This window comes from Chenopodium album, chromosome 14, assembly GCF_948465745.1.
Source record: "Chenopodium album chromosome 14, dcCheAlbu1.1, whole genome shotgun sequence".
In the NCBI taxonomy this organism is placed as follows: Eukaryota; Viridiplantae; Streptophyta; class Magnoliopsida; order Caryophyllales; family Amaranthaceae; genus Chenopodium; species Chenopodium album.
The window spans coordinates 42933686-42941525 of NC_137847.1; the positions used below are offsets into that span (position 1 = coordinate 42933686).

The 7840-nt window shown below is 33.2% G+C and overlaps 1 long non-coding RNA gene across 1 annotated transcript; it reads right to left on the reverse strand.

Moving 5' to 3' along the window:
• Positions 1-4810: 4810 nt before the first annotated feature.
• LOC145579269 (uncharacterized) lies at positions 4811-6819 on the reverse strand. The gene is made up of 2 exons (XR_014099104.1): positions 6692-6819; positions 4811-6204 (listed from the first exon to the last, which is right to left on the reverse strand). It is a non-coding gene; the product is annotated as an uncharacterized LOC145579269 (long non-coding RNA).
• Positions 6820-7840: the final 1021 nt, after the last annotated feature.

Consider the following 7840-nt stretch of genomic DNA (forward strand, 5'->3'; position numbering starts at 1 on the left):
ATTATGAGGAAGACAGAGAAGAAACCGGGTGTTTTTTAACGGTTAAAGAGGATTTTAAAATTTTGAGATTTGAATTTTTTGTTTGGTTCGGGTTGTAACGGCCATAAAAATGGTGGTTTGGGAACATGATTTTGGTTCGGGAGTTAAACGAACCTGTATTATATATTTATATGATATGGATAACTGCTGGATTTTGATTGCTAGAATGATTTGCCCGCTTTGATTGTGGGGATGAAAAGGAAAAGGAGCAAAAGATTTGGTTTCATTCCCTTTTTTATGGATTTAATAATTCTAAATGAAGAAAAAAAATATATTTGGTTAGCAAATTTTGAGAATGATTACATAAATGATTTGGATACACATGTATGTTGTTTAGTTTGAAAAAGATTCGTGAGTTGGTAGTGATAATCGATTACAACTATAACTTTGAATAGATAGAAAACTAATTAAATCATACGGTTTTTGTCAAAAAAAAAAAAAAAAAAAAATCATACGGAGTATTAATCAAGAAAATTTGTTTGATTTTGACAAGGAGAAATATTTTAGTTTATAGTAGGGCTGTCAAAAGATGACACGACACGACAACCGACATGAAATAAACGGGTTTGGGTCAAGAATTCTCGACACGTTTAACTAATTGGGTCTACACGAACCCAGCACGAAATTAAACGGGTTAGGTTTGGGTCAAAATTCTCAACCCAAAGCCGACACACATAACCCGATTGTATATATGGGTTGAATGACAACCCGTTAACCTGGATCCGACACGCTTAACCTGTTTACTAAGCAGTACAAAAACTGATTTTTTTATTCTAAGGGGGTGTTTGGCATCATTGCCGTTTTTATTTTTTTTGTTTTTTTCCTCAAAATAAAACAAAACAATATTTGGTAAAATAGCTTTAGGGCGTGTTCGGCACTAGCTTTTGGGTAGCTTTTAGGTAGCTTTTAGTGGTTTGACTTATTCAAACCACTACATAGAAAAAATTATGAGTGTTTGGGAATGTAGTGGTGGGGGTAGAGTTTAGTGGTTGAAGTAGCTTTTGTGAAAAGTTAACATTATTAACTTTTGTGAAAAGCTAGGTAGCTGTTGAATTTTCTTCTATTTTTTTTAGAATTTTACAATTCACAACTAGTTTACCAAACACTCATACTAAATTATTTATTTTCACAGCTAACAGCTAGTTGACAGCTAACAGCTTCATATACAGCTAACAGCCACCAGCACAGCTAACAGCTACCTCTACAGCTATATTTTGCCGAACACGCCCTTAAAAAACAATTTTACAACTATTTTGGAGAAACTAAAACAATAAACCTAAAACTCCTCAAAGCAGTTTTATAGGTTTTGTTTTTAAAAATTAAAGTCTATCAAGAATAACGCTCATATTTCCTTCCTCTATCTCCATCATTTTTCATCAAACCCTAATTATTCCCAACATTCAAGGAGTGAGGAATTATAGGCATGGAGGCTTCTCCTTTCTCTGTTTCTTTTAATTTCCTTTGAAGTCACCAACCTTCTCTAATTGTTCTTTTTACTGTGTAAATCTATTAATTTTTTGGTTGGTGAATCTAGTTTGTTTTAGATTTTTTTTTTATCAAATTTGTTTATCTTTTTTCTTTATATACTTGAATTTCAATAGTTTGGGTTCTTCGTCATTTTTTTTTGATTCAATTTATGTTGGATTTTTATATTTTGGATATTTTTTCCGAAATAAACAAATCATCAAAATATTTTGTAGGTTGAATAATTATATCTTACAAGCTAAAAGGTACACGCCACGCGTGTGAAATATAAAATTCTTACATTGTATATGCATAGCGTGATCTTCTTAGTTTGCGTATGATTACAGAGGTCGAGTAGTTTTTTTTTTTTTTTTTTTTTTTTTTTTAAACTAAAAAAGCAGTTTTTGTACGTAATATACATGTTCTTTATTTTGTTTTTGTTAAATATCAGTTTTTATCGGTGGTTATTTTTTTCTATGTGGCATAAATAACAGTTTAAGAAGTTTTTTTTTTTTAAACATGAATAAGGGTAGTTATTATAAGGAAAATATTTAATATTTAATTATAATTAAAAAGCAAATATGGTCGTATAGATTTTGAGTAATTTTGAAGAGATTTGTTAAGGAAAAAAAAAAAAAAAAGCTCGACAAATGTTAGGACAAACATGCATATGTTAGCAGTTAGCAGTGATATTCCTCATGAGATTTTTTTTTTTTCTTGCTATATGGTAACTGTCAATTTTGTAGATGCATTAAAGTTAACTGCTTTTCAACGTGGAAAAATTATGATAAAGGCATAGAGCAGTTTTTTTTAATAAAATAAAAGATAATGAGGAAAAAAAATAAAGAGTATTTATGAACTTATGATAGAACAATTTTTTTTTTCTTTTAATTAAAATAAAATTTAACTTTTAATTTTTAATAAGAGAAGTAATTTTTAATATTGAGAAGGGCATTTTGGGAAAACACAAATTAAAATAAAATTTAACTTTTATTTTTTAATAACAAATTTATCACCCAAGATGACCTTTCTCTTTATATATTACAATAGATTGTAAATTGAGTTGCTTGAAACTTTTTTTTTTTTTTTTTTTTTTTTTGTTGTTGTTGAAATTGAGGAAACAGTTGATGAATTTGGGTTTAGTTTTAATGGTTTTTTTTTTTAAAAAAAAAATATTGTAAATTATATTTTTTAAAACCACATATAAATAATACGGAGTATGTTCAACAAGTGTAAATTTATAAAAAAGATAAGGGGGGTTTGTATAAGGAGACTAGGGGTTTTGCATTTCATGGAAATTGATGTTATTTGTATCAAAGTATAACAGTTGGTACGCATGGAGTGTTAATTATCATTAGTTGAAAGGTGAGATACAAATGTATGAAGTGGTTAAAGTTCATGGCACGATGCTCAGTTCACTTTTGACAGCATAATATATGAATTTGTAGTTTCTTTATAAATTACAATTCATGGATCTATAACTAACAAAGGAAAACAGTTTCGAAAAACTTGAAACCCAAAAACCACAATCAGTTTTCAGTTTTTAAAAAACTTAAAACATAAAACTGAAAACGGTGCCAAACGAACCCTAAACTTTTAGTTTTATAAAAAATAAAAATAAAAATTAGCGTCGTTCATAAATTTTTTAAAATTTTTGGCTACTTAATTTGGTGGGAAAATGAAAAATTTTAACTAGCAGTGGAAGTGGAGCAGCAGGTACAAGTTAACCAACTCAACTAAATATGTAATTTAGTTTCATGGTTAGGAAATTAATTACTAATGGATGTTTTAGTATTTGACAATTCTTATCTAGTTTTTATTGTTAAAACCACTAGCTTTAAATTTTTGTAGTTGCTAAAACTAACGTCAAACTCTTGTATCTTTAATGGTATATGTCTTTTCAATTTTTAAGTTGAATATTTATTAGTTTATTATATAGTCTTATGTGGTTAAAAGGTTACCCGAGTAACCCGTTTAATAAACGGGTTAGGTTTGGGTCAAGGGTTTTCAACCCGTTTAATAAATGGGTTAGGTTTGGGTCAAGGGTTTTTCAACCCGTTTAACATTGACACGAACACGAACCCGACACAACACGACCCGTTTGACAGCCCTAGTTCATAGTATGTGATCATTTAATTAATTTTTTTTAAATTGGTGTTCTACCCGGTATAAACTTTGGGCTAATCCAGATTCGGGAATTAGTTTTGGGTGGTTAGGTTCCAGTCCCCTCCCAATTGTTGTTGTGGGGGATCGAATACGTGTCCTCCCTACCAAGTGTATTTCCAATCACCACTATACCAACACTCAATTGGTTGTGATCATTTAAATTTTAGTAAAGTTGTTTACTCGGAAAAAGAAAAAAAAATGGTTTTTTCACTATATATACACCCATGAGTTTTTTGTTTATTCACCATATACCTGTAGACACCCAAATGTGTCTCCCCAAAACCAAACCCAATGATGAATACCTTTCATGTCATTTGATTATCGAACGAAGTGAAAGTGTAAAAAGTCTAGTGATGTGGTTGTTTTTATTAAAATATCTTTCTTTCTATTTTTGAAAAATATTTCTTCTTATACTCTAAATATGAAAGTAGTCAGTCCAATTTAATTCGGTACATAAAATTTTTCAAATTCACCATATATTCCTAAGTTGTTACAAAAATTTACTATATACCCCTAATGAAAATAAGATGAGTGGAATTTGGTTAATTATATATCTAAACCACCTTAGATCTCTTTTCCTCATCCCAAAACCACTATTCACTTTTCTCCAACCCCCGAATTGAAACCACTCCAAATCTCCATAACCATGTTCGTATAATTGATTTTGAGGATAAGAAAAGGAAATTTATGGCGGTTTGCAAGGTGGGAAAAAAGAATGTGGGTGGTTTCGGGAGAAGGGGAATGTATTTAGAGTGGTTTCGATTCATAATTAACCCTAAGGATTGACAAAATAACAATCATTAGTCATCAAGGGTATATGGTGTATTTTTGTGAAATCTCGAGAGTAAATAATGAATTTTAAAAATTTCAGGGGTACATGGTGAATAAATGAAAAACTCAGGGGCATATGATGAAAAAAAAGGGTTTGCTAACGCAACCTATATTTATTTAACGTAACCCTTTTTTCTCTTATTTTTTCAATCGTAAAAGAACTCTGAAATTTAACTTCCCTCCTCTTTCACCTCAATATAAAATCTTAATAAAACCTTTAATTAGAGTTATTACATTACCAAAATGGTCAATTTAAAATACTTATTATGATTGCAATAGATGATAATATTAACTTGAAAGACATTGAAACTGATCTAATTTTCCTTTTTTTTGATCTATTTCCTATAATACGAGTGAAACAGACTAAACTATATTCGGCTTCAGTGAACAAAGTTCGTGTATCTATATTTCGTGCATTTTTTTTTTTTTTTTGGTGAAGGAGAGGGGCAAAGCCCCTAAAAGAAGAACAAAAACACTAGCAAACTAGAAAGAAAAAAACCACAAACAAAACAAACTAAAAACAAAAGACTACAACAAGAAATTAAGCCGCCATAGCCGAAACCTTCCTTGCAATAGTCACCCCTCCCAAATACTCCAATAAAATATCACGAAGATGTGAAGGGCCGCCTCATAAAGATTGAGTCGAGACTCTAACTCCACTCCCGCATTTTGTAAGCCAATCAGCAACTCCATTGGCTTCACGATAACAATGGTGAATTGTTACCCTCCAACCAACTCTGCCAATCATACTCTTGCACTTACGAATGATGTGAAAAAAAAGGAGAACTAAGGACAATAGGATTTGTTAACAACTTCACAACTAACTCCGAATCCAAGGTAAGCTGGACTTTCTTGTGTTCCGCATTCCACGCAACAGCCAAGCCCCGCAGAACACCCAACAACTCAACCTTCGTGGAAGAACACAGCCCACATCTTGCAGCAAAAACTCCGAAGAGCACACCCATGTGACCCCTAATCAGCCCACCACACCTAACAACATCTGGGTTTCCCTTAGACGCCCCATCCGTGTTAAGCATAACCCAATCCATTCTAGGAGCAATCCATCGTACATAAATAACCTCCTTTCCTCTCTTTCTTTTACCAGCTAACATATCCTTATGTTTCATAGCGTCTTGGATAAATTTCACCCTTGCCATAATAAAACTAACAGGGTTAAAGGGCATGTCCACCTCTCTACCAAAGCATTTGTTGTTTCCCCACCTCCATAGCCACCAAAGAGTTACTGCAAAAACTACATACCAGTCTTCCACCCAAGTTAGATTTTCGGATTTTCAGATTATGTTCAATCCACTCAGTAAACGGTTTTCCAAAAATATCCTCATTGTTCAGCCACGAGTATTTTTTCCACATCACAATCGCCACAGGGCAACTCCTAAAGATGTGCTCAACATTCCCTTCAATTGCTCCACAAATAAAACACCTCGGATTCTCAGCTAAGTGCCTCAAAAATCGGTTGGAATTTGTCATCAAGTGGTCTTTCAATAGTAGCCATAAGAAAAATTTGATCCTCTATGGGATACGAATTCGCCAAAGCTGACTCCAGAAACCCGAAGGTTCATCTACCTCATCTCCTCTAATAATCTTAAGAGCCGACTTTATTGTAAATCCACCTAAAGCTTCGCCATTCCAGAAAACTTGATCAATTGCCTCTTCATCTTCTTGCAATTCAAAAGAGTCAATAATCTGCAAGATGTCAGGTGGAAGATAATCTGCAAAGTATTCAAGCTTCCATCCTATATAACTATCCCAAACCTCTTTCACTCACAAATCAGAAGATTTTATGGGTGGTTCAACAGTAGCATAAGCCATTAAAGGCTTCTTTGTTGCCCAGGGGTGATGCCAAAGGGAGGTACCATTGCCATTACCTACTGCTTTACTCATAATCATACTTAAAACCGCATAATCTCACTCATAAGCAAACTTAAAATTGCATGAAAAAATCAAATAAAATCAGATTAAGATGATGAACTCATAAACTCATGAAAACAAAACACACTCATACAAACGAACTTAAATCAGACTAAAAGAAGTAAATCGAAGAACTTAAATCGCAAACAAGTAAACACAATAACGCATAAAAACAAAACGAATGTTGAGATGAAATTGAGAATTAAAACGCATAAAAATAAAACAAAAATAAGTAAAGAAAATGAATTAACAAGTAAATTACCTTTGAGAACGTTGAGATGAAGATTCTCGAGCTTCAATCAACAATTTTCATGGAAAAAAATGAAGAGAAGAGAGAGGAGAGAGGAGAGAGAAAGAGAATGAATGATGAATGAAAGAGGGGAAGCAGCGTGCTAGCTTAGTAAGAAAGAGTAGGGTTTTTCCTTTTGTCATTAGATGATTTGGGCCCGGCCCATATTTAAAAATTAGGGTGCAAAATTAGGGCCGGTAACCAAGTTTAGCCGGGTTGGGTTAAGGTTGACCCGACTTGAAATCGACTTATTTAATTAAACGGGTTTAGGCGGGTTGGTTTCGGGATAAGGTTTCCAACCTTAACTCGACCCATTTAACTTCAGGTCGGGTTCAGGTTGACCCAATTACATAAACGGGTTGAAAATTTCTCTCAAAACCCATTTATTTCGGGTTGGGTTCGGATCGGGTTGGGTCAACTTTTGCCAGCCCTAACTGTGTTAGCTTGTCTCATTGACCGAATACTAAGCCTTACTCCAACATTCTTAGGCTTAGTAAAAACCTCCCACGACACTAGATGGCACTTTCTTTGCTCTTTCGATTCACCCTAAAGAAATCTTCTTGAAATACAATCGATTTCATCACAAGTAGACCGTGGGAGTTTAGTAGTTTGCATAGCATAATAAGGCATAGAGCTAATGCACGCTTGAACTAAAGTCACTCTACCAGCCATAAAAATCAATTTTTCTTTCAATCCTGCCAATTTTCCATTATTTCGATCTACCAAAAATTGGTACTTGTAGACACCTAAATGTGTCTCCCCAAAACCAAACCCAGTGATGAATACCTTTTGCGTCGAATGATAATCGAACGAGGTGAAAGTGTGAAAGGTCAAGTGTTGCGGTTGGTTTTTATTAAAAATTCTTTCTTTCTGTTTTCGAAAACAACTCTATTTTATGAAAATAGCCAATCTAGTTTAGTTTGGTCCACGAAAAGGGTCCAATAATAGTGTAGTTGGATGGGGCTTGCAAAGTGCTTTCCAACGATATATTATAAGCTCAATTCCGATGAATAATGAGGAAGTTATGGCCAAAATACTAAAGTGGGCCCGGTTTGATATTTACATGCGGCCCAATGATCTAGGGGAGGGCCCAATGTTAATTATTATTCCTAAAATTATTAG